At 42.7% G+C, this 27,227-nt stretch overlaps 1 non-coding gene across 1 annotated transcript; it reads left to right on the plus strand.

Moving 5' to 3' along the window:
- The first annotated feature begins 19,504 nt into the window (after positions 1-19,504).
- On the plus strand, positions 19,505-19,577 carry trnak-uuu (transfer RNA lysine (anticodon UUU)). Its single transcript has one exon. It is a non-coding gene; the product is annotated as a tRNA-Lys (tRNA).
- The last annotated feature ends 7,650 nt before the right edge of the window (positions 19,578-27,227 follow it).

A 27,227-nucleotide genomic window follows, 5' to 3' on the forward strand; every position in this document is an offset into this window, starting at 1 on the left:
CACTGGCCTGAGAAGCTGGGGACGCTTCATCAAGTTCATCAAACTGAATGTAGGAATTTCTCTGTTGTTGTCAGGGAGGTCAGCAGATGTGGTGGTCGCTGCTGCCATGGATCAACCTTCATTAGGACTTCAGAACTTTTCTACAATGTCCAAACCCTTAAATTTAATCAAATACAGTTCAGTGCTGCAGATTGATCTACCCAACAGTATAAGTAGCAGTAAAAGAACTTCTTTATTAAGGCTTGTTTTACATTTTCCATGATGACATTTTATAATGAAATATTTGGTTTAGATCTGGTTTTTTTTGTTTGTTTGTTTTTGCATCTGACACATTTATTTTGTAATTTACTTTGGTTTTAACCAGAAAAAAGTGATCAAATTCATATTTTAATCAATTAATTCATATTTTACAATAGTTTTCTTGCTGGAAGCCCAATAAACAGGGTTACAGATGTTTGTTTCACATGTATTCAGTTCACATAAGATATACAGAATAATTAGGTCTTCTACAGAAAAGAAGAATTGATCCCGGCTCATCAGTCAAAGCATCTACAGCCACATATTTCCCTCCAAGTCATTTAAAGCTTCTTTAAAATGATTTATTCAGCCCAGCTTTGCCATTCAGCTCATTGTCCATCTGACACCAGAGAGAACAGACAGACTGAAGGACATCTTCTACAGATGGAGTGTTTGGGACAACAGGAGGAACAGACAGTGACATCATGCTCTGTTGGAGGATGTAGATCTGAAGGTAAGCTGGACCGCTGGCATGATTCAGTATGAAGGAGGACGAGGTAGGGGCACCCTCTACCATTTAAAACGCTGATAAATCTGTCTCTGCCGCTCCAAAAAAGAAAAAGGTTGATAAAACACATCCTCAGTGAAGTGATCAATGCACATTATTGGTCAATATTTACCGAAAATTGCATGGTAAAAGTTAAAGTTGTAGTTTTTGTGCTCCGTCCCGCTTAGACCCGTTCAAGCTGACTGACAGCGCTGTGACGTTTGGAACTACGGAGGCTCACATGGACCACCTGACAGCCCTTGCGGCGACATCAAAGCGTGTCGCAACTCTGTATTACTCTATAGGCAACTTTAAGGCTCTAGCATGGTTGCTGCGTCTGCTCACGCGAGCGGTGTTGATGACGTCACGAGTTCGTGCCGGCTATATATAGTGGCGCAAGTCGATGCGCCAGTAGTTGCAATTTTCTCCGTCACAGAGGTGGCGCTGCTACGTGAAGGTTACCGCTACTCTACAACCACGAAAGTGGAGAAGAAAACAATGAAGAGCAGGAACACTGACATTAATTATACTGCTGCAGTATTCGGATCATTTTAATTTTTTAATTCAGTTAAAAGGTGAAGGTCTGAAGCCCCCGGCATCACCACTCCGAGTCTCTGCCCTCTTCTTTGCCTTCACATATCTGCCCCGTAGCTTCTTCCACACATTCTTACAGAACTCTCCCTCTTTCCCCAAAGTTCTGCCAATCTCTGTCCACCAGTTTTGGGAGTTTACGTGCTCCCTGTGCTGTTTCACTGCAGTTTCGTACAGCTGCCTGTACAAACCTCCTGACTGAGCCTGGTCTCACATCTGTCCATCCGATTTGTCATTCTCGGCGCAGCCAAGTTACAAAAAATCGACTGGTGCACGACAACGCGCAGCGCCGTCTTTTCAAGGGAAGCGCCATGCCTGATACGTCATTTTGACGTCACGGTCCGCCACCGCCATGACAGACGCGTCAACTATAACTCCGGCTTTACGCGACAAACCCTGGGCGGCGCCATTACCCTCCACAAATGCACTTCATTTCCGCCGGAAGTAGTTTGCGCAGCGTTTGCCAATGTAAACAGATGATGCTAGCTTTGACAGCCCACTCGCAGATCGTATGGCTAATAATGTCCTTACAATGGGAACAGAGTTTAAATACGTTAACTGGAGATGGAGTTACTATCCCCCGCCCGAATTCGGTGCAGGACTGGGAGGATAACGTGACGACGTGGCCCAACATAACAAACAAAACTGAGCACCTAGAAATAGAAGTACCCTACGACCAAGGCTTTGTTCAGGAGCATATCACAAGGCTGCGTACATTTTACTTTTCCCACATGCTCCCGAAAATCGTTGATGATTTTGTTGAGGGAAGGTTACAGCTCTGCAGTAAATATCTCAGCATTTTAAAACCAAAGTAAACTGCCCTATGTAGGTGCCCAAGGGTGCCAACAGATGTCTGTTGTTTACATAATGTAATATAATGTGGAATATATTGTTGTACAAAATTGAAAATAAAGGTTGATGTAATTTCATTTCATTATTGCACTGAACTACGATCATGAGTGCCCTATCTTCCTTAGAGTGTTACAATTTCTTTTAACACAGTTCATTCATAGTAAACTCATACTTTACATTAATAACACTGGATTAATTCATTGTTTTGAGGAAATTAAACAAATGGCTTCAACTAGAAAGATCATGTATTTAATCCTAACAGATATTAAAAAGTGAAATACAAAACGACCCCACACAATTACATCACTATAATAATTTACAATATTAACTGTTAAACATATACTAACAGGGACACAGGCAAGATTCTAAACCTCATGAGGCATTCTGATCAGTGAGAAGTGATCATCACTTCTCAGGTTAACTTGGCCAGCACAGATGGTCAAGATGTTGTCCAGTTTACGTGCCATGATGGGAACAGTCTGGGATAAAATCTTAAAGATCTTCAGTCTCTGGATTGCTCTTTCCACATGTATGCGGACATTTGTCAAAGCACTCTCTATCTAACCACTCGTTCAAGTGCAGCCAACTACTGCACGTCGTTCCCGAACCACTTTTCCTCTCAAGGTTTTCCATCCTTTTTCTCACTGCATCGATATCGGAGCTAGCTAGCAAAACAAACCGGAGCCCGCCAGAACGGAAGTGGAAAGCATCGACGGGAGGAGTTTGGTGAGCTGATCTGTCGGTGTTAAAGAAGCAGAAATGAGAAACTCCTCTGAAGTTGATCAGAAATTGAGGTTTTACGGAGCACCAAAGAAAAATGTTTAATCAATATCAAACGTCAAACTTAAAGGTGGGGTAGGGCTTCTTTTTCTGGAGCATTTTTTACATATTGCTTGAAATACTCTTCACACCCCCATTGCAACCAATTAATTAAAAGTTTTGACACAAGAATGAAAAGTTTTAGTGGCCTCTAGAGCGAACAATCCAGGAATAACACTATCCAATCATACTGAACGGACTGTTAACGATGATTGGATTCTGATGCGTCTATCAAACTGCAATCTGCTCCTCCCTCCCCCTCCTTCCCCCTGTGCGCGTACCCTGCTCCGTGAACGAATTACGTGTCCAGAAGCTTGGCAGGAAGCTAAACTAGAGCCGGCTTGGCTAGCACCTAGCATTATTAAACGTATAGTTAGCATATACTAAATACTAAATACTAAATACGGCAACGTGTGAACGCTCGTGAACAAGCATTGTGCGTTCATGTACTCTAGAGGCGTGGGTTCGGGGGGAAGTCTGAAAAAAGGGGTTGGGACTTTTGACCTGTGTATTTTCAAAATGCAGCTTCGCTGGACTCAAAATCCAGGATCTCCTACCCTACCTTTAACCAGTCAGTCACATTTTGTCAAAATGTTTCATCACTGATCAGCCTTTAACATTTAAAAGATGCTTTATTTCGTTCCTCGACAGCAAATTAGCTCGCTGATGACGTCAGGATCAAAAAGCCCAAAACCTGCTTGAATGAGAGCACCTGTCGCCGGGAGCGGGGGGGCGCGCCTGTAATCCAAGCTACCGGGAGGCTGAGGCTGGTGGATCGCTTGAACTCAGGAGTTCTGAGCTGCAGAGGACTATGTCCATCGGGTGTCCGCACTAAGTTGGGTATGGATATGGTGCGCCTGGGGTAGCCCGGGAACACCAGGTTGTCTAAGGAGGGGGGCAACGGCCCAGGTGGGAAACGGAGCAGGGCAAAGCCCCCGTGCTGCTCAGTAGTGGGATCGCACCTGTGAATAGATGCTGTAGTGCAGCCTGAGTAATACAGCGGGACTCAGTCTTTTTACACTCTTTCTGCTCTTCCACACACACACACACTGCACGCGCGCTACAACGACACGCTTTGACATCTTTTAGCAGCTTCCTCGCTGCTTCTCTGGCTTCTCTTTCCCTTACAAAGCACAGCTGTTTCTTGCTCCTGCAGCGCCTCCACCTGGACAACACGACCAATGACCATCACTCACTGCAGCTTCACAGACTCATTCTAAGAAGCTGCTCCAGAGGACACTTACCAATGAGTTTAATGGGGTGCCATGTGTTTCCACATGCCCAAACATATTTAAGGGAAAGTAAAGGACACTTAACTATTTGACCAAATTCCCACAGTTTCCTGTCTTCTTCTTTCAGCTCATCAGTGATCATACTCAACTACAACTACATACTTTGTATTCATTTTATAAGTTTCTCAGTTTTGCTCAAATTCATATGTTTAAACAAAAGGAATGATTAGATTCAAACATTCCTTAAACATCCTCTAAATCCTGTGTCCGTCTTCAGCAAAATCAGAAGAGAGAAACAAGCGACCAGACTGGTGGAGTTGAATTATTGTTAATAATTTTAGATGATTTTGACAGTTTTTAGTGCTCTGAGCAGTGCTGTTATATATCAGAATTAGGGCTGGGACTTTAGCGCGTTAATTTTGATTAATTAACTACACACATATTAGCGCGTTAAAAAAAATAACGCATTTTAATCGCACACTATAATTTTTTTTTTTAAATACAGACGGATGGAAGCGTCGAAAAGAGCGTGGTTGTGTGCAGATTATGCAACAAGGAATTTGCGTATCACCGCAGCTTATCAAGCCTCAAATATCACCTCAACGCTAAACATGTAGCAGCTAGCGTGGAAGCTAACGGGGGCCCAACGCAGCTTAACATCCAAGATTCTATATACTGTGTTTTCATGCATGCTACATTCAGATTTCAAATAGGGATATGTTCTGTGTTTGTTGAAATATTGTTGAAAATGTTAATTTTCTAAAGGATAAAGTATATGCGATTAAAATGCGATTAATTTTGATTAATTAATTTCAAAGCCTGTAGTTAACTCGATTAAAAATTTTAATCGAGTCACAGCCCTAATCAGAATATCTCAGATTATATTAAAATATGTGAATGAGTGGAAAGACCTCTGATTTTTCACATTTTGGTGTTGATCTGAATATGAATAATCCTGCCTCTGACTGCAGGAGGATCATTTAAAACAGAACTTTAACTGATGGTATTTTAGCATAGCACTTCCTTTGTTTCCTTCTGAGGTTTTCTCTGACTTCACAGACTTGCTGATCGATCAGCTCAGCGAGGGAATTGATTTCAGCGGGAGCTCAGAGATGCTTCTTCATCCTCCATGTTCACCAGCATCTCCTCCTCCTGTCCCAAACTGAGAAGCTCTCTGACTTCAAGCCTCTTTGTGCTCTGTCCTCACACCTAAACTCCACCTGAGAGGCAGCACAAGCTGAAACTCTGACTTTATTTCTTCCTTTATCTGGGTGACCTGGAAGGAATCTGAAACATACAGAGACTCTGCACTGCGAGATTATTATTAAGACGATGACTGTGAACTTATCAACAGACTTTGCAGCAGTTTGTGAACAAGGACAGATGGCTCTCCATCCCAGTTCCAGCAGTTTTTCAACCCAAACTCCAATTAAAGTCTGAAGAATTCAGAGATGGTCCAACTGAGTCTGTAGGTCCTCACATCTTCAACCACACTCTGAAAAATGCTGCAGTAAGGTCCCAGTGTCATAGTGAAACATTCCTGTTAGTTAAGTGCGTATAGCTACATCAAATATTCTGATATCTATGCTCTCTGGATCTTCTAACAAAGCAAACTTTGAATATTTCTCAGAAGCTAAGCAGAGTCGGGCCTGGTTAGTACTTGGATGGGAGACTGCCTGGGAATACCAGGTGCTGTAAGCCTTCTGGCTTCTCCAGCAGCATGAGAAGGGCAAAGACTACTTTCAGGATGTCCACTACTTGAAGGAGCATATTACTGACAGCCATGGTTCTGGGCAGCAGAAAAAGTTCATCCCAAGTGCCCGCTAGAGCTGAACATGATGTGCAGAGGGTATGTTGAGTGGTACCTGCAAATGATGTCTTAATCGCAATGCTTTAACTAATCTGGTTCTGTTTCAGATTGAAAAGCTGAAACCAACGTTATAAGAAGATTCTTTTTAGTCTTTGAATAAAGTCTTGTCAAATGATCTCTCTTCAGAATGATTGACTAAGGGAAACGATGTCCTGTGAACACCATCTGGGTTCAAGGCAAATGGCAGGCATCACCTGTCATATTTGACTAGGACGTTCTGCTTTTGGTTTCAAACATGGCTTCTCAAAGCTCTGCATCTTGAGAGGAATTGCTATGAAGGTGTTAAATAGTTGAACCCTTTGCTCAATTGACTATAGTGATCAGCTACAGCATCCTTTACAGCCATTTCTCTACACCTGTACATGGCAGCCAGACACAACCCCTTCTATGCAGTGCATGCTTCAAATTGGTACAACTTTGTGCCACCACGTAACTCCGGGCACAGATTGCTGAGTGCACGGTAGCCAACCTGAAGGCTTGCCAAACAAACATTGTGCTTGAAATACCTGGCTGGTTACTCCTTAAATATTATTCTGCAATTAAACCACAGCCAGTGCTGTCTTTAGCAGTGTCATGTGATGGGTTTTTCCCCCATTCCCTGCAGATGGAATGCTAAAGTAATCGCAAGCCAGTGGCTAATGACAGTTTAAACATATTTGAGTTTAATATTATGCCATGTTCATTTGGGTGCACATTTTCAAGATGTAACCTCATGTTAATGGTGGTCAAATAATGAGCTAACCATAGCTTTTTACATAAGTCAACTTTCAGCAGTGACTCCTGTGACCTGTCCCTGACCCCGTCATGCAGTGTGCCGACTCAAGGCAGACAGCGGCTGCACAGATGTTTTTCCACATTTGACTATTAATTTTCACCTTTGTCTGTAAAACCTATTCAAATTTAGAATATTCTTTGACAACCCTACCTTGTACCACTCTACTATTGTGCTTTAATAGGCAACTTGTTGCCTTTCCACTCTGTAATGGCAGGTTCTGCAGTTGTGCCAGAACATGCCTATTGATCCTCTGAATTTACAACTTCTAGATGGGAAGTCAGATTTCCTAGTTGGTATCCTGGGTAAGCTTTATCCAGTCCTTGTACAGTTGGAAGTGTACATGGTTTACTGAGTAAACGTGAAATCTTTCATTTGCTATTCTGCTCTAACTCACTGAGCAAAGTATTGGTAGAACTAATGGTGCTCTCCCAGTACCCAGCTCCTCATCCAGCTTTCAAATTTCTATCCAGCAGTTTTTGCTCATAAGTGGTCCAGGAAAGATGTTGGAGCAACTCTAAGCGAGAGGATGTGTTGCTGATGCCATTTAAGAAAAATAAAGTTGATTTGAAGACTGGTTTGTCTATGAAAATATAGAAACTATCTTTTGAATTTTAATCCTCCATAGATTCCTCAATTGGCCTGTTTGCCTTGTTTTAATGTGCTCTTTTCATGTCTTGTACACGGTTTGTTTTTATTGCTGAGTTAATATTTTACTGTTTTCTGCAAATGCTTTTATTCGTGTGGTCATTTTACAATCCTTGTATTTTGTTTCATTCCATGTTTGTCCTTTTTAATTGCTATATCAAACATTGTTTTACATTTTGCTTGAAAAATGCTCTATAAAGTCACAAGCCCTGCAAATCCCTGAGATGCTCAGAGAAAGTCTTAAAGGGGACATTATGTTAACACATTGACTCCCAAGTCACATAAAACTACGTTTTTACTGCCCATAATAAAGCAATACAAATGTTTATTAACAATCTAAGAATAAAAAAAAAGAAGTTTAAAAATACACTCTCAGAAAATAAAGTACAGAATTGTACCTTTAGGGGCACGATGGCTTGTCACTGAGGCAGTACCCTCTGAAGGATAGTTTTGTACCCTTATACTGAAGTAGCTTAACACAGACTGTCTATTATACCCCAGGATGTAGAAAAAAGGGTACATATGTGTACCTTTTACCACTTCTTAACCCGAACTAGTTGAGTTTACTAGAAAATCGCGTGGAAACCCGTTGCCTTATCCCGTTTAAGTTTTTACAAAACATGAAACTAAACCTTTTAAGTTGTATTGGCATAGATAACTTAGACATATTCAAGTTTACATTAGTAGTCTTTACTCAAAACCATTAGTTCACATAACTTATCTCTTTTCTGAAGTCTAGCCAATCATTTTAAGTCAAATGCACATAAATATGTATAAAAGCAACACTTAACATCATTTGTTAATATAAGTAATGTATTGTCTTCCAATTTAACTAATGAATGATACTGTTTTGATTTAGAGATTGTATAAAATATTGTAGCAATGGTAGAGGTGGACACAGGAAAAGTCTCAGTCCAGACTTTCTTGTGCAGCAAGCGCATTTATCTTGACAAACAATTCACAGGAAAAATAGTAAATTACAATCACCTCACATATGTTCGAACAAGTGGTGGTAACTTTCTGTCTCACCACTTTCAGTTATGGTGCAGATTTAGTTAAAATGCAACACGAACAAAAACCTTGTACTACACCGTCACTGCGTACAGAACATAAACATAAACCCATACAAACTCTACCACAGCACTAAATACAGCACATAACGGGGAACAGAGAGCACCCATAATGCAATGCGGCAACACACCCACAGCACGCCACAATATATTGTTTAAAAAGAAAATTGTATGGGAAGGAAGAAATTAAAAAATACATTTAAATTGTTCAAGTCCGGGTTTACAGTGTACATATATGTACCTTTTGGACCCTCAAAACAAAAGGGTAAACAGTACACGCAGCCAGAGGCTACTCATGAGAGGGGCGGGGCGTGGCCAGCAACAGCTTATTTGCATAAAAGTGACAGAGCCCTTTAAACGGCTCAATTTGGGAGAGACTGAAAATGGCAAGAATAGAACTGGTGAAATCTCTTTATGTGAGAGTGATTTTGTGCAAAGAACTTCATGAACATGTTTTGTATAGCCCATAGACCAATTCTAACTTGTTTAAAGAGGTAAAATATGTCTCCTTTAAGTCTCGTGTAGGATGAAAATCCCAACATGGGAAGATGCAATGATGTCATATTCAGGACCGAGCCTGTATTAAAGGTAGGGTAGGAGATCCTGGATTTTGAGTCCAGTGAAGCTGCATTTTGAAAATACACAGGTCAAAAGTCCCAACCCCTTTCTTCAGACTTTCCCCCCGAAAGCACGCCTCTAGAGCAGTGGTTCTCAACCGGTGGGGGCGCGGACACACTCACGGGGGGGCGCGAGTAGACTACAGGATGAGGGAAAAAAAAAATTAAAAAAAATCACGAAAATTCCCTCCTCAAAAATGCAAGAAGTTGGACTATTGTTTGACTAGTTTCATTTCAAATTTAACAGGGGGTAGTATTTTTAGCCTGCAACATCACGTCACGTGTCGTGGGGGTGGGGCTGTGAAGGGGGGGGGGCCCTCAACTGCAATGAACCATCTTAGGGGGGGCCCTGCTTGCAAAAGGTTGAGAACCCCTGCTCTAGAGTACATGAGCACGAAGGTGCACGAGCGCTGTTCTGACAACAAGCGTCGATCGTTGCTGTATTTAGTATGCTAACTATGTTTAATAATGCTAGCCAAGCTGGCTCTAGTTTAGCTTCCGGGCATACGTAATTTGTTCACGAAGGGTACGCGCACAGGGGGAAGGAGGAGCAGATTGCAGTTTGATGGACGCATCAGAACGCAATCATCGTTAACAGTCCGTTCAATATGATTGGATAGTTTTTTCCAAGAGGCCACTAAAACTTTTAATTGGTTGCAATGGGGGTGTGAAGAGTATTTCAAGCAATATGTACAGGGTCATAAGCCCTCCAGCTGGTGTCCCAGGTGAGATGAATAAAGGCCGCACACACAGAGAGCAAGTCGAGACAGTTGGTTAAGAGGGATGTATGGCTCTGTGGAGGCACACAGAAGACACCAAGTGGTGCTAAGCAGAGGAGGGGCAAAGCTACGTAGCATAGGCTAATGAGTCACATGCAATTAAAGCTTGGAAAAGGCCAGCGAGTGCAGATTTAACCAAGGCACCTTCGTGGTACAAGGGCAAGCAGAACCACTGTATTGAGCTTCAAGTTATTTTGGTCTGGGTTTGTGTAATGCAATTCAACCATGAGGAGAAGGAAACGTGTAGTGGTAGAATTTAAAGCAGAAGTATTCAGTTTGCCCTTCAAAAGCAGAGTCAGCCTCAGTGGGTGTGGTGAAGACTCAAATCCTCTATGAAGTGAAAACAAACCTCGAGTTAAAGTATTCAATACACAGACCACGTATTATTGGTCAAGTTTATTTTGCCAGAGCTCAGCCACATGTTGGAATCTCCATGGAAGTGTCCATGAGTCACCTGCAGAAAACAGAAGGGGTCAGTATTGATACAGGAGTCTCAATACTTCAGACACTAGTCCAGCTTTACCTTAGTACAACTTCTGCCCTTTAGACCCAGTCTTGGCATCAAAGTGGTCAAAAGCATCCTGGGAGTATTTGGCGTACGAACTGGAGTCGCGGGCTCGTTGGTAGCCACTGCTGGACTGGACGACGTGGGATGAAGGGTATACAGCGCGCATCTCAGATGTGTCCTTAGGGACCTGGTCGGAGGTCCAGGCAGACTGTGGGAAAGAACGGTCGATCTTCAAGTTCATTAGGGCAGCAAGGAAACGAGCAAAGTCTGCGTCCTGGGCAGTAAAGCCAGCATTAGACCCAGAGGAGCCACTGCTGCCGTAGCCAGAGCCAGAGGAGCCGCCGCTGCCGTAGCCAGAGCCAGAGGAGACGCCGCTGCCGTAGCCAGAGCCAGAGGAGACGCCGCTGCCGTAGCCAGAGCCAGAGGAGACGCCGCTGCCGTAGCCAGAGCCAGAGGAGACGCCGCTGCCGTAGCCAGAGCCAGAGGAGACGCCGCTGCCGTAGCCAGAGCCAGAGGAGACGCCGCTGCCGTAGCCAGAGCCAGAGGAGACGCCGCCGCCGTAGCCAGAGCCAGAGGAGACGCCGCCGCCGTAGCCAGAGCCAGAGGAGACGCCGCCGCCGTAGCCAGAGGAGACGCCGCCGCCGTAGCCAGACCCAGAGGAGACGCCGCCGTAGCCAGACCCAGAGGAGACGCCGCTGCCGTAGCCAGACCCAGAGGAGACGCCGCTGCCATAGCCAGAGCCAGACGTGCTACTACCAGAGGATCCACTGTTTTGACCTGAGCAAAGAAATTAGTTGAAGCAAAGTATGACAGCATGGTTGGTCATGCTGTCAGTAGCCTCTGTATCACTGCCAATATGTTTAGTAACAAGAAACAAAGCTAAAGGAGTATCTGCAGTTCAAGTGGGTCATTAAACCTGAAGTCTAATATATTGGAAGATTAGGTGCTGCATGATTAATATAGTTGCAGACCCTCTTCCCTCTCATTCCTAAACAACTTCCCATGTTGGCTGCCTTTATATAAACTGCACCTAAATGTTGATATACTTGCTTTTCTGGGGGGGATAACATGTTCCAATGCTGAAGAGCAGGACACAAAGCCAGGAAATCCTGTTTGGATTTCAAAAGAAAAGAAAGAAACTTTAGTATATAGGAGAACAAAAACCTAAACCATTAAACATGAAGACTCACCTGAAGAAAACCTTAAACAACATGTTGAACAAGACAAAACAGCAGCAACACAATTCAGATAAAACTGGTCAAAAACAGCAATCTAGTGACTGCTGTTGAGAGAAGATTTGTGCTGTAACTCATCTGAGGCTGCAGCTGACTTTATATTGGTGCTCTACCTGCTCTAATTACACTCATAAACCTCACCTGGGACCCAGTCAGATCGTGCTGCATTCAATTCAGCTCAGAAAATGAACACTTCTGACATCCCATTTAAAAAGGTTTGTTGCAACATGTGAGGAATGAACATGGGATGTTTTAAAGAAGGTGAATTCCGCTTGGTCAGATACGGTGTTAAAGCGGCGCTATGCAACTTTCAGTAATACGGGGTTTGTTTACCATGCAATACACACCCCAAAGCTGTAGGGGGAGCTCCGTAGAAAATAAGGCGACAGTCTAGCCATATTATATATTACTACTCTAGAAGCTAACCACATTCAATTTAGCCGTCGACAGCTAATGGAGAGAGGTGTGTCTTATCAGGCTCCCTGGCTCGGCTCAGAGCCCTTTAGACCTGCCGTGAAGCAGTAGTTCTCGGCTCTCGTGTGTCGCGAGACTTCCAGAGGTAAACAAAGCACGCGGCGCCACAGGCAAAGTTGCAAGCGCTGTTTCGGGCTAGGGCCACCAGATGGAGATGGAAATGTCACCGTTTTCATCAGAACAGGTCAGCCAAGCTATCTGATGATTGCCAAGCAATTTTATGACCATGAAAAAGTTGCATAGTGCCGCTTTAAACATCTGGACCAAAGTCCTGCAGATCACTGTGGGCCCCTAATCTCTGGCTGGGGAGTGTGAGGGGAGTGACAGAGATTTGGTCTGAAGGACTCCAGGTTATAACCTCGGTTCTAATACGTCACAAAGTCGTCACAGTCATGAAATTGGGGTCCAACACATCACTTGTCCACTTCACTAGTGGGAGCTGCTAGTTGGGTATCAAAGGGAAAAAAGTGAGCTCAGCGTGACATAAGACTGGAGTCTTAGTAAGTTAACCTGCTGAGTTCTGGAAATAACTCTAAAATAATGTTGACTCCTTGGCAGGAATAAGGAGCTCTGCAGCTCTCTCATCCAGAGGATCTAGAAGCATGGATGTGTTTGGAACATAGCAGAGGGTGGATTCTTACTGAAGTCACGCTAACTGCCTTATGCGCCCTCTGAGATGTTTAAAGGTGCCATGGCATGAAAATAAATGGAGGTTTTTATATATTTTTAAAGGCTTTAGTGGTCCCCTTATACTGTATCTGAGTTTTTTTCCCAAAAATTCTGCCTTGGTGCAGAATTACAGCCAGTCCCGAAAATGAGCTTTCCTAAGGATCCTCAGAATGAGCTGTTTAGGGTCTGCAGCTTTAAATGCAAATTAGGGGGAGAAAGGCGGGGCAAAGTGGAGGGTGTGGGTGGAAACATTCGTTGGTGAAATGTTTGGCGCACACATACACAAATCTCTTCGGTTCTGCCGTCACTTTCCCAGGAAAAACTAAATCTGTCCACTGGCTCTTTAGAGGTTCTGATGCAGGAGCTCTAAACAGATTATTTACATCCATATACAGCGCAATGAGCTGGCCAAAGAGCTGTGGGCGGGGAAAGGCAGTTTTGGCATAGCCATATATGGGCTCTGGGTGGAAATAACCTCGACATCATATGAGGCTCCACGTCATAAGAGGCAGCTTTCCCGATCAGGCCATCTGCATGGTCACATTTCCAAAGGCGGAAAATAATTTCCATTGCATAGTTTAGGTCTATCGTCATTTTTAGCCACTGGGGGGCCGCAGGCAGGCTAGAGGAACTCAAATTAATGTTAAACAACCTTAAAAAGTGAAAATTTCATGCCATGGCTCCTTTAAAGCTCAGATTAATATCTGAGCTGAGATGTAGAAACGTGAGACAACATGATGCAGAGCTGCTCTTTTATTAAGTGATATGAAGGAGATCTTAGATTTATTTCAGATGAACTTGATTAAACAGGACATAACGGAGGTTAAATGTTTAAAGCACCTTGTGCCATCATTTTGTTCATATCTGGAAGTGTTTCTCAAATTTGTCTTGACGATTTCTGTGGATTTCCATCATTCCTCCTGAAAACTTGTTGCCTTGTGAGAACAACCACAGACTCCCACAGACTCCCTGTGACACAGCAAACTTCCAACATGGGAAATGTGACATTTGAGCACTTTATAGTCTGTTGGCGACTGTTTTCTGTTCTTTGTACTGTGGAGGCTTTACCAGCCATCAGTGAGGTGGAACTGTACTGAAAATACACTGAAGTTAAAGTTACATTTTTAACTCATTTAAAAGGGAAAATGCGTCTATTTGAATAATGCTCCTTTTTAATATGGGTCTAAGTTTCTGAGAAAGTCTTTTTTTACTGTAAAATGTTGACTGTCACACCTGAACTTCATATTTATTTATGAAAATGAGAATATTTATATGCCCAGATTGTTTTAATTCTGAAAACTAACATTTGTTACAGTAGTTCACATCATCTGTCCTCATAATTACTTTCATAAAATCCAACAAAGACCAAACTTTATCATGTTTATATTTAAATTGCAACCTGCAGGTTTACAATGTGAGTGACTTAAAGTGTGGAAACAAGTCAACAGAAGTTTTTCTTTTAATTATTAGTCAATATATGTCGACTATGTGCAAGTAGTGCCCACAGGCAGTGTGCTTGCTGCATTGACGACCAGGTAAGACATCTGATTCTCACATATAGATGGAACATTTGCTGTTGCATTTTGCCCAGTATTAATCAGACATGTTTGTTCATGTTCCAGACAGGATAGTGAATGCTTTTGTGCACAGTCCACTGTGTGGTTGTACAGCTCACGACTTAACTGAATATATTCCAACACCTGGCTCGCCTTCTTGCTTCCAATTGTAGAACAAAATAGATGTTTGATCTGTAAAATCTGATGTAATGGACAGAATCCATGAGAGTTGTTGGATTTATTAATTTATTTAACACATTTATTCTAACCCTCCTTGGGTTCTGGGGAGGATTGGTCCCTCCATCAGACCTGATTTTCAGTCCACTTCTTGTGCCATTTTTCATAGCTCAGCCTTTTCTCCCCGTTTCCCCTCCTTAAGAACGGCTTCTTGACAGCCACCCTTCCATGGAGCCCATTTCTGATGAGGCTTCATTGATCAGCTGAAGGTACAGATGCATCTCTCAGGGAATTACCTGGTTTCTGCAAAAATGCCATTTCATGCATGTCAAACTTATTTTATAGATACAAAGAAATGGGAACAAATAATAATAAATTTAGTTGTATAGCACCGTTCAGAAAATAAAATTCACAAAGTGCTTCACAATACGATGCAAGTCAACATTTCATATACACACATATAAGAAAACACAGTAATAGCAGAAAAGCATGAGGCTACAGAGCAGATGGGCACTTTAAGAACGGATAAAAGCTATTTTAAATAGGTGGGTCTTCAGATTCTTTTTGAAATTGTCTAAAGAAGTTGCAGACCGTAGACATAGGGGAAGAGAGTTCTAAAGAGTTGGAGCCAATACCTCAAAGGCACGATCACCCTTGGTCTTTAGACAAGAGGACAAGAGCGGGGGACAGTCAATAAGCTCTGCTCTGAGGACCTAAGAGACCTGGTTGTGTAATAGGGGTGGATCAGGTCACAGATGTAACCAGGTGCCTGATGATTAAAGGCTTTGTATGTGATAAGAATTTTAAACTGGATCCTGAACCTTATAGGCAGCCAGATGAGAAATTCTTCCCATCCCTGAATTTTAGCTTGAGCAGCTACTGATGATGCAGCCCTTTTGGCCACCTGGTACCTGCTTCAGGTCAACCTCCTGAACAACCCAACACAAAAGGCCTTTTTCTACAGTTTGAATTTTTCCCTACATGCTAATATTCACGAGCAGGTCCTATGCTACTGTCCTGATAGGCAATGATGACCTTCTGGCCACACCTCTGCAATTGAGGCTGAGAGGCTCCTTTCAGTTTCCATGACCCAACCTCAATGGTAATGTACATTTAATAAAAATACTCAGCTTTGTGTTTAAGATGTCATGAATAGGGTCCTCTACTAGATGTTTGCCCCCACCACCTGATCCAATTTACTTCCAGGTAGTAAGTAAGTGACAACATTGAGCCTATAAATTTTGTTGCCAAGCCACTTCACTAAAAGTAGCTGCCACATCTTTTGATTTGTGTAGCACAAGCTTCATTACAAGTATTCAGAGTACAAGACCTTTGCAACCGCAGACGATGTTATGAAGCCATCCTCGGTCATGGACTTGCAGAAACTACTGTCCAGGTTTCACATGGCCCCAGCATCTGATGGGTCTGCCCTTACCCAGAGCTGTAGGGTGAGGACTGCTACAGAGTGTAAAGGTTTCCCCCTCAGCACAATATGCAGCAGTGGAATCTTCTGATAGAGCTCAAGGCCACACCTTTACCCACTGCTGTCAGAGAGCTGCAGTTGGCTTTTCAGCCATTTTTAGTTGGGAATGCATTCCAAGCTGAAGCCGTCAAGACCTTCACAAGCTCACCTTTGATCAGATACTGTCCTTAAGTTAAGGCCAACACCTTATTTATAGGATTAAGTCATGTCAACCTGTCCGGCCCTCAACCATCCCCTCCAACCCACAACTGGATGACCCAGAGACAGCTAGGAGCCATTTGATGGAGCAACAAGGTATTCAAGTTAAAGCCATTTATTCAAGCGGTAGCAGCAGTGATGCCTCTAGAATATGCAGATCTGCAAGACAAAGAAAGTCAGTCACCTACCAGCAGCTACAGAGAGCACACATGCAGAGTAAAGTGAGCCTCACCAGAAAGATCCTCAGAAGCCGCTCTGAACTTGAACCTTGTGCTGAGATGTTTTGCCGTGGTCTGGCTCAGATTCTGTTGGGGTGTAGCGGAACTGGCTGAACAGCACACGCTTCTTGTTGTAGCGGGACCGAGATTTGTAAGCGTAGACTTGATCCTCGTCGGCCACAGGAGTGAAGACTGGCTCGTCCTCGCCGCTGGTGTCAGATGAAAGGTGCCAGCTCCCATCTTCAAACTGGTAATTGCTGCCAGGAGCTCCAGACTGACCTCCCTGAGCACCATGCTGCTGTGCTCCAGAACCACTGGTTCCAGTTTGTTTCTGATACGTTGGCTTAGATAGATCTTGTCCATAAACTGAATACATGGGTGAGGAAACAGAGAATTAAGAGCAGCCTTCCATTACACCCCGAGTCAATTTAAACTGTTTTTAGTTGCTGAGCTTTGATTGGGATCAGCTTACCGCTTTGTGCAGGAATGCAGGCGATGCTTCCAATCAGCACACAAGAAATCCACAAAACCCTGCAGAAACAGGGACATCTCATATGAAGTTCTGAGTACATTTAGAGTCCAGTGGGGTCCAACCACCACCTCCCCTTAACATGCCCAGTCCTGTTGAGCTTAACTGTATAAACATAGTGTAATGCTGCGACCAAATGAGGTTCTGCTTGCCTCAGACATTTAAGGCAGCAGAGGTTCAGTGCCACCACTTAGAAGCACTGGGATAGACTAGAAGTTACTCACCTCATTCTGCTGCAATATAATTAAAGCTTGCCTGGGACCTGCTCCTGCCAAACTGCACTAACACAAAGTTCAGAGCCCTGTGACACTAACCTGAAGCTGCAGGAGCTGCTTTCATATGATCCTCAGTGCAGAGGGAACTGATTGCTCAGCGGTAACAGCTGCTGCTGAAAGGTGCAAGGCTGCAGTTAACTGGCAACAATGGACTAACATATGGAGCATCTCAGTGTTATGTCAATAAATAGATAATAATCAGGAACTCTTGTGAGTATTATGTATTTTATTTACATGTATAAATATTAAATTATAAATATAAATGATCAAATATTCTGAACTGCTGATATACGTGATAATAATAACAATAACAATGGAAGTCGCTCTCAATACGTGAAATGCCTCTCATAGTTCATTATTAGTAGGCTAATTGATGAATAAACATCCTGCTGCTGAATATGTGTTTAAAAATAAATAAATCAGAAGGAAACCTGCAGAAGAAAGTCTTCTAGCAGCTGTCTCTCTGTGTTTATTGGCATACAGCACAGTTAGTGAGATCCAGATCCATGTGGGCACTCAGGACGGATTTAAATAGCGACTCTGAATGGACGGTAAACCCGCACTGAAGGCCCAGTGACCCAAAGCACGGCCGCCACTGAAAAATACATTTGAAACCTGTCAATATGTTAACTTTGCGTGTTTACCTCTATAACTGGTGTTATATGTAAAACAGAGCACATGGTCAGTTAGCTTTTTAAAAATGTTTATTTTAAAGAAAATGATCAAAACGAGAGTTTTTCTGGAAGAGATTTAAATAAGTTCTGAATATGCATAGAAGAGAGGTTACATTTGAGTCTATTTTCTTTGTTCAAAACTTAAAACAAAAAGCTGAAGTCTGCACACTGAGAAAAACTGGTTTTGAGGATATTTCTGAAATTTCCTCCTAATAACCAACTTGGGTGGGTCACCCCAGTGGAACATTTTATTTGTAGGATGCAGGTTTCATGTTTTCAGCTGGAGATGTGTGCTTTTTGTTCTGTATGTTACATATTTTTATCTTGATCAGGACATTCAGAACACTTGCATGCACAGGTAAGTCCAGCTTCAGTTCCAGGTGTACTCGTCCATTTAACTGGACCACCATGTTGTCCCAGCGTACATGCACGGGATAGACTGTGCAGGAAACCTTCCTGACATTCTGCTGCCTCTAACTTTCTCTGTGGGACATCACGCTGCATGTAAGTACAGCTGAAATCGCTGCCAACATGTTGTCTTTAAGTCACCTGAAGGGTGATTTTCTCACATGAGGCTGCGGTTACAAAATCAGGATTTATTAGAGCAGAGCGACAGTCTGGACATGCTTTAAGTGACCACGAGCTGACACGTAGTCTTAATGGGCTGATTTTCAGTTTAGCCGTCTGACAGAAGAAACAGAAAAATATGTGGATGAGAGCAGCTTTACTGGGAATTTGGCTGGAAATATACACTCATTCTTTCCTGTTTTTACTAAAAGATGCAGAAATATTAAACTCTGTAACATGTGTTTAGTGCACCAACCCATGCCAGCTCAGTTAGCATATATACAGTTATAGGAATAGTTTACTGAATGTCCCATCTTGTAGACAGCCTCAGAGTTGCATTTCCAGTCCAGTCTGCTGTCCAGGTGAACCCTCAGGTATCTGTAATCCTCAACCACCTCTTCACCGAGGATGGAGACGGTGTTCAGCTGACTGCTGCTCCTCCTAAAATCCACAATCATCTCTTTTGTTTGTATTCCAGATGAGGCCATAGTTTATTTTCCTATAGATGTGATAGTTTCATGTAGATGTGCTGAGGTGTGACAGGGCAGCTGTTGGTACATGGAGGATGTGAGGTCTGTAGCAGGAGGCAGCAGCATGCTGAGTTTGTCTGAACTCTTCCATCTGTCTGATCCCATATTATCCCAAAGCCTGTGAGCTTTTCCATTCCTGACCACACATCCCTCACACTGTTCTGCTGCAGATAGTTTCCCACCGACTTGCTCTCTTCCTTTTTTCTTCACACTCCTCCTTAACTCCCTGTTTCCCTCCATGAAGGCCTTCTTCTTTATGCTCAGTGGCTGCAACACAAGTTCACATCAACCAGGCGTTTGTTCAGAAAACAGCGTCACAGCTTTGGACTCAGGAAGTGTTTCAGATGTAAGCTGTCACTCAGACACACTTTCATAGGGCCTGGATAGCTCAGCTGGTAGAGCATCAGACTTTTAATCTGAGGGTCCAGGGTTCAAGTCCCTGTTCAGGTGTAAAAATGTAATCTCCCACTTAACCTGTACTTCCCTCTATGCCTGCACTCTGTTTCTACACTGTCACCTCTGACAGAGCCTGGCTGATGCTTTTCCTTCTATGTAGCTTATTGTTAGCTTTGCTGTTAGCTGCATCGTTATATCCTCATTTGTAAGTTATAGAAATATATAAATAATAAATAAATATATAAGTTACATAAAATACATTGTTGCTCAGTTTTCCTCTGAGCCACAGAGATGGTCAGCTCTCATTGTGTCCAATAACTGCAGCTTCTAAAGTGGATTTCATAGCACTGCTGCATCTCTGACAGTTATCAGGTCATTTGGGTGGAAAAACATACATCACAACCCTCTGAATCTGCTTTCAGTCCCACTTGAACAGTCTCTCACAGTTTCAGACACAAAATGTGTCTTTTAGTTTGAATCTCAGCTGATATCTACAACAACTGTAGAGGGACTCATATCATTTCACCAGCTGGTGTGATAAACTTACAGAAACACCTCAGGAGCAGCACCTGGGATCTTTTGGGAGAAAAGGGGATTCTCTCCATGCTGATAGAGCTGGTAATAAATGAGTTTATGGATCCTACATATTACACAGTAAAACAATGATAAAGGTGCTTTCTGAGCCTTGACATTTTTTTCTTTTATTAGGAAAATGTTCCAAATTTGAATCCCATGGAGGGAGCCAATGAAGTAAAGATTGATGCATAAAAGCATTAAAAACCTCTCCTGTAAGTTCTCTGTTCAAGTTTCATTTAGGTTCAGCTGCATGTTTCTCTTTGTTGAATCTTTAACCCTCATGGAGTCTAAGGCTACGGCTACACGAAAACGAAACGAGTTTTTTTTTTAAAACGGGTACGAAAATTCTTGCGACCACACGGCAACGCGCTGCTGTAAAGACTCAGGTCCAGACGAAAACGGATGAAAACGATGAAACGATGCAGTACACACGCCACTGTGTCACGCCACGCTGTGAGACAATAGAGAAGTGTTAAAATTGGCTCACAGCGTCAACGTGTGACTGACGCAAAAACGTTTTAGCTGTAACAATGGAAACGAAACGAGGCCGTTTTCAAACTTTCCCACTCTGGAACCCGTTCTCAAAAACTATCGTTTTGGGGTAGTGGGAACGCCGGCTCCGTGTGGCCGCGACAGCGAAACGATAAGAAAAAGTATCGTTTACAGTGAAAAACGTTTTCGTGTAGCCGCAGCCTAAGGCCTTTTCAGAGACTTTGAGGCAGTTGTCACCACCTTGACATTTTCAAGTATTTCAACTAACTGTAAACATCTATGCAAAAGTGACACATATGGTTGTATTCTGAAAAGCCTAACAAAAAACAATATGAGAGTGAAGTGAATGTAATACAAACAAGTTTTATTTAAATTGAGGGGAAACACAACTGTACAAAAAAACAAGTTTTAGAGGTCTTCAAACAGTGCAAGAAAACACACTATAAATATATCTAGCCAAGACTTTTGAAGGTTGAACCTTGTAAACAAAAGTGTTGGCTGCATAAAAGTAAAAAGTGCAGTCAGAAATGTTTTTTTGTTTTCACACAAACTGTAAAAAAGTAATTGTAACTCCAGGCAGTGTCTCTGTTAGTTGAATACTAATTAGATGGGTGTGTAACACCCCTGATTGCCCCCACCCCCCTGTCACTCTCCATGTGATAATTGTCTGTCACTGGCAGGACATTGCTGCCTTCCCCCACACTCTATTGTGTCAGTGCAGTATACAAAGGCTGCGGCTACACGAAAACGTTTTTCACTGTAAACGATACTTTTTCTTATCGTTTCGCTGTCGCGGCCACACGGAGCCGGCGTTCCCACTACCCCAAAACGATAGTTTTTGAAAACGGGTTCCAGAGTGGGAAAGTTTGAAAATTTGGCCCGAACATCAATCTGCACTTAATACCACACATAGGAAACAATAACCGTTTATCCTCTTCCGATGTGAACCTACCTTCTCTGCATTCCCGTTGCTGGACCACTGCACAGTCCCTGAAGGTGTGTGGCTCTGGAACAACAACAGGCAATGCTCCTGGAGCGTCTGCGCATATGAGACACTCCGTCGCTGTCAGTTCCCTCGTAGTGTACCATGCCCAACTATACCACATATCCTGTGCTGCCTTAACCCATTTTCCACAGTTGCACTGTTTTCCTGACTTTACCTGTGCATGTACACTCCGTCTGTTCTTGGATTAACATGATTATTCTGTCCTGTAGTGCTAATGGTAGCAAATCCCCCTAGACTTCCCCAAAAAAATCTTTCTATTCTTACCACCATTGTGAACAACTACTTCTTACCCGATCTGACATGATCTTACCAGATTGCCCCTTTGTCGTGGCGTCCAGAGGCAGTGATTTGGTCGTCTCCTCCACCGGACCCATGATCCACACTTCCTCAAATCGTTTATTCCATGAACTTAAATTCAAGCTTAGCAGATACCTCTTCATGACTAGCTCTAGTGTGTATTGCTGGCAAAGTTTGTGGCGTGGCATGGTCTGAGTGGGTGTGTATTGTTGCATCATACTCATCTGACCCAAGCTGGCTACTTCCCTGCGGGGTGGCTTCATCACGGGACCCTTCCAGCCTCTCCTGTCTGCGGGATCCCGTCCAACATCTCCAGGCTTCGTTCTCCTGAGCCCATGCTGTCGGCCAACACCCACACCTGGATGCTCACAGTGTCAGAAATCTTAACCTCTTCCTTTTGTTCATCCTTTCCCTCGGACTTAACTCCGACTGTGTCTTTAGTTCGAACCTTAGTGCAGTGATTCAAATGGTACCATGTGTTGCCACCTTCCACTTGAACTGCTGTTGATGTTGCTCGCACCATTGTGTACGGTCCTTTCCGTCTTGGCTCAAGCCACTTCCTCCGGAACACTTTGATGTGCGCCTGGTCGCCTGGCACCACTGGCCTCTCAACCAGCTGTTCGAGACTCAAGTCTCTGGACTCCTCCTGTAGATAGATTGTTCTGTGGATTGCAGTTAATTGCTTCATGTAAGCTGTCCACTCTGTTTGCACCTGCTCAAGTGGGAACTGAGGTGCTGGCATGGGTCGACCCGTTAGCGTTTTATGCGGTGTTAGTGCATGACTCTATGAGTCTGCATACGAAAGCTCATTAGTGCAAGCGGCAAAGCATCTAGTTAGTTTAGTTGAAGCACAGATTCAATTCAATTTCACTTTCCAGGTTCCATTGATCCTCTCAACCATCCCTTGACTCTGTGGATGATACACGGCCCCACAGTGCTGCTTAATTCGCAGCTGCTGCAGAATGCCTCTTGCACTTTTATAAACAAACACTTAACCATTATTTGAGCTAATCTCTGATGGAATGACAAACAGATGAATCAATTCTCTTACCAAAAAAAAAATAAAAAATTTACGACTATTTATCCAATATGTATAACCAATATCCTTGTGATGGCGCGACCTCTGGCTCCAGTAACACCATTGGTGCCAAAACAGCAAGCTGGCACTTTGATGCTACTTTCGCTGCTTCATCAGCCGCGATATTACCTTTACCAACCATTTTGTTACCTTTACGATTATTTGACACTGTATCACTGCCAATTTTCAATTTTCATGACTGCAATCCGCTCCTTCATTTGGACCTCATGTTGCACTGGACTTCCGTCTGACCTCCTGAACCCTCTCTGCTTCACCACTGCTCCAAACGAAGAGAAAATATCATGAGCATATGCAGAATCTGTGTATACATTCGTAACCTTACCTTTCACCAGTCAACATGCTTCCGTTAATGCCTTCAGTTCAGCCAACTGTGCCGAACATGGCTGTTCACACTTCTCAGCTTTCACCGTCACAAAGTTCTCCACCTTCCTGTTTCACAACTGCAAAACCTCATGATCACCCAAATGATCTCACAACATGAACCATATACAACATAAGTGACATCAGCCTGCACAAGTGGAGTTGCTTCTAAGTCAGGTCTCAGTTTAATGTATCTCACAGCTTCTGACACACGCTCATGTGGTTCTCCTTCAACTCACGTGGAATGCCATCTGCAGGATCCGATGTAGTACACCTCTGTATTCACATCTGGATGTGTCAAAAGATGCACAACCTGCAAACATCCTGTCCGAGTCACAACACACCTACTCTGATTTATTAGTTCTGAAATCTTATGGTTTTTATTGGAGACATATAAGAAAAATGGCTTCTCATAGACTAGTGTTGGCTGTTTTGAATAACTTTTGCTAATTTCGTTTCAAATTTTCAAAGGCTAACTTAGCCTCGGTTGTCCTCTCCAGTTGTGCTTTCAACCTTTGATCTTTGGATTTTTCATGATTCCTTCCAGAGGAAGCGCATTTTATTGCATAATCCTCCCAAAAGAAGATCATACTTGTTGTATTTTAATTTTACTTATTTATTCATTAGATATTTATTCATTTATTTTGGACATGGCGCTTTTCTTACTCCCTCCAAATGGGATGGAGAGATATCAGTAATTCCCTATGGGCTACATAGATACTCTAATTTAGACTATCATTGCTAAAATTTAAATTTAAATTTTGTTCCGTTCAAATTTTAGAACTTCGTAATAGTGGCACATTTAAATTTTAAATTCAGAAACTTTGTTTTGTTGTGTCCTAGTAACAGTGACCTATTTACATTTAAGTTTTAGAAACTTAGTCATAGTTTTGTAATAGTAACATATTTAAATTCACGTTTTGAAAACTTAGTAATCGTGACACATTTACCTTAAAACTTTGTTTTGTTTTGTAGTGATAACACACCTGAGGGCGGTTTTTAAACCCTTTTGAGTACGTCCGGTGTAAGTGTACTTCTTACCTCTATATGTCAATGTAAACCAATACTGGGATTCCTCTGCCAGAGGAACGCCTTGGACCTACCGGGCCACTTGCTCCGCCCCCCAGGGACTGGCCACGGTCCTGCCGAACACTCGGGTTTCTCGGTGCTCTCGGACAGCTGTAAACAAAGTGTCCCCTCTCGCCACAGGCCCAACATGCCCCCGAGGACCTTCGTCCTCCAGGTGCACCTCTTCTTGACCTTTGACAGGGTCGACGATGGACTTGCCCCTGTGATGGCTGTTCAGCGGCCCCCGCTGTTATGGCCTCATTTCGTACTTCTTGCTTCGCTTGCAGTTCTTCTAACCGCAACCGTGCAAGTTCCCTTTGCATATCCTTCTCCTGCTCCTTCCGTTTCAGTTCTTTTCTGTATTTGTTTACTGCATGCACCACGTGGTCTCGGAATTGTCCATGTGACATTGAATTCAACCCCACCACATCCTCCAGCCTCCCCTGAACTGGGGCAGGCAGAGCCTCTTTGATGGAAACTCTGAACAATGTCACCCAAGCTGGGCTCTTCTCGATTTCTCCCTCAGACTCTTGTCTCCATTTCTTCAATTGTTGTGCAATGTACACAGCTGGACTCTCTGTTCCTGACAGTGGCTCCCCCTTTAATGCTTCGAGGTCCACTCCCACAGGAAACTCCGCTCGTAACGCTCTCCAGAGTGCAGCTCGATATGCATTAAAGTCAGTTCCATCAGCTCGGTGGCTTAACATCCAGTCACTCTCACTGTGTCTCAAAATGCCCTCCATGGTAGAAGTTCCAAAACACAGTGCCCACACTGCCTTAATGTGTCCAACAGACAACAGTTTATGCACAGTCTCTTGTTCAAAAGCTCTTATCCATTTGCTTGCACCTGTGTGAATGTCCGGCAATCGAGCAACCAGCCCCGCTAGGACGAGCGTCTGCCACGGCACATACTGTCCCTGCGTCATTTCTATCAAACTCGGTGCTGACGCCGTTGGACTCTTATGTTCTTCAGAAGATGCCTTTTGAACTGGAGATGCCAGTTCTGGTGATCTTTGGTATTGTGGGAGCTGTCCCCTTGCCTGATCTGAATTACAGACGGCGTCTGGCTCAGGAGCTCCATGACTGCTTGATGTAGCTATTTGTAGTTCTGGACGTTCATGAGATATTTTGTGATCTTTTATTTCAGAATCTCCTTGTATGTTTGCTGCTCCCGGCAGTGTTGGAAATAGCTCTGCATTTTCAAAGAAATGTAAAACTTTTAATTCAAGCTCTCTCTTTTCCTGTCTCTTTTTGCTTTTGTCCTTTGGTTTGTAAGCTTTAATCCTTTGTTCCATAATCTTACAGGTAGTTACATTGAAAGTGCCACCTTTTGGCCAGGGTGAGACGTTATTTTTTGTTCGTTTTTCCCATTTTAGAGATATCTTTTTAATATCTTTGGAATGTTCAGGATGTTTGGCGCTGATGATTATTGTTGGTGTTACATCCATTGTTTCACCTAGTTAGTTCCCTTCTATTGTCTTTTGACTTTTTCTTTTTATTTACTTATCTATTTTCTAAATTTTCCTTATTTATTATTCGTATTCCCCCTCTTTTTTTTTTTTTTTTTTTTTTTTTTTTTTTGAAAGTCAATTTAAATAAAACTAATTATTTAACTCTGATCAATGCTAATTTAATGCTCGGCTAAATTTAGCTTAGATGCAGCTAATTATTGGATTGGATGTTGTCAATGCTAATGTTAAGGTTAGCCTACTTTAGCTTTAAAAGCTTATGCTCTAGGTTTTTTTTTTTTTTTTTTTTTAAATTAAACCAATGTTAATTCAATGTTAGGCTAATTTAGCTTTTTGACTTCCGGTTTGGAGTTCGGTTACTATTATTGCTAATGTTAATGTTTGCCAACCAATGCCAATTGATGTTAGCTTCCTAGCTGTTGCTAATAAATGCTAACCTATTGCTAATTAAGATTTCAACCAATATTTGCCTTATTGCTATTGCTAATCAATGCTAATTGTCTTTCTGATCAATGCTAATTATGGCTAATGAAATGCTAACAAATGCTACTAATGCTAACCAATGCTAACTATTGCTAATCAATGCTACTTATTGCTAATCAATACTAGCTTCCTTGTTGACCAATGCTAATTGAATGCTAATTATGCTATTCAACGCTAATTATGCTAATCAATACTAGCTTCCTTGTTGACCAATGCTAATTTAATGCTAATTATGCTATTCACGCTAGTGATTGCTACTCAACGCTAGTTATTGCTAATCAATACTATTGATTGCTAATCAATACTTGCTGTATTACTAATGCTACCCAATGTTAATTTATTGCTAATCGAAAGCTCAGTTAATGCTTACTCTGTTTGAAGTGACTCAGGCTAAAGGCGTTGCCCCAACTTTTGTTCACATCCGGATGCTTCCGATCCAATCCACACACAATGTCCTCCACCAATCCAGATGATCCAATATACGTCACAGCTACGTCAATTCTGACCAATGAAATAAAAATATTTTTTGACCAATGAAATCTGAACACACCTCTAAATCTAACTCCAGTGAAACACGTCTGAGACACGTAACTTCTAACCAATAAAATATGAACACACCTCTACACCCGCCTCCAATGAATCACGTGAATTTCTAACCAACCAAATCTGAACACATCATTACATCTGCTTCCTAGACTGTTATTAACTCCTCCCAAGCATAACAATTGAACCAGACATAACAATTGAACCACACCCCAACTCAAAATGGAGTTTGTCACACTTATATTACAAGTTGAGAAAAAGGAGGAAATACAAACTTTCAGCTGGACAGAGAAGAAATACAATTTAACACA

The sequence above is a fragment of the Odontesthes bonariensis genome, chromosome 2 (genome assembly GCF_027942865.1).
Source record: "Odontesthes bonariensis isolate fOdoBon6 chromosome 2, fOdoBon6.hap1, whole genome shotgun sequence".
Taxonomy (NCBI): domain Eukaryota; kingdom Metazoa; phylum Chordata; class Actinopteri; order Atheriniformes; family Atherinopsidae; genus Odontesthes; species Odontesthes bonariensis.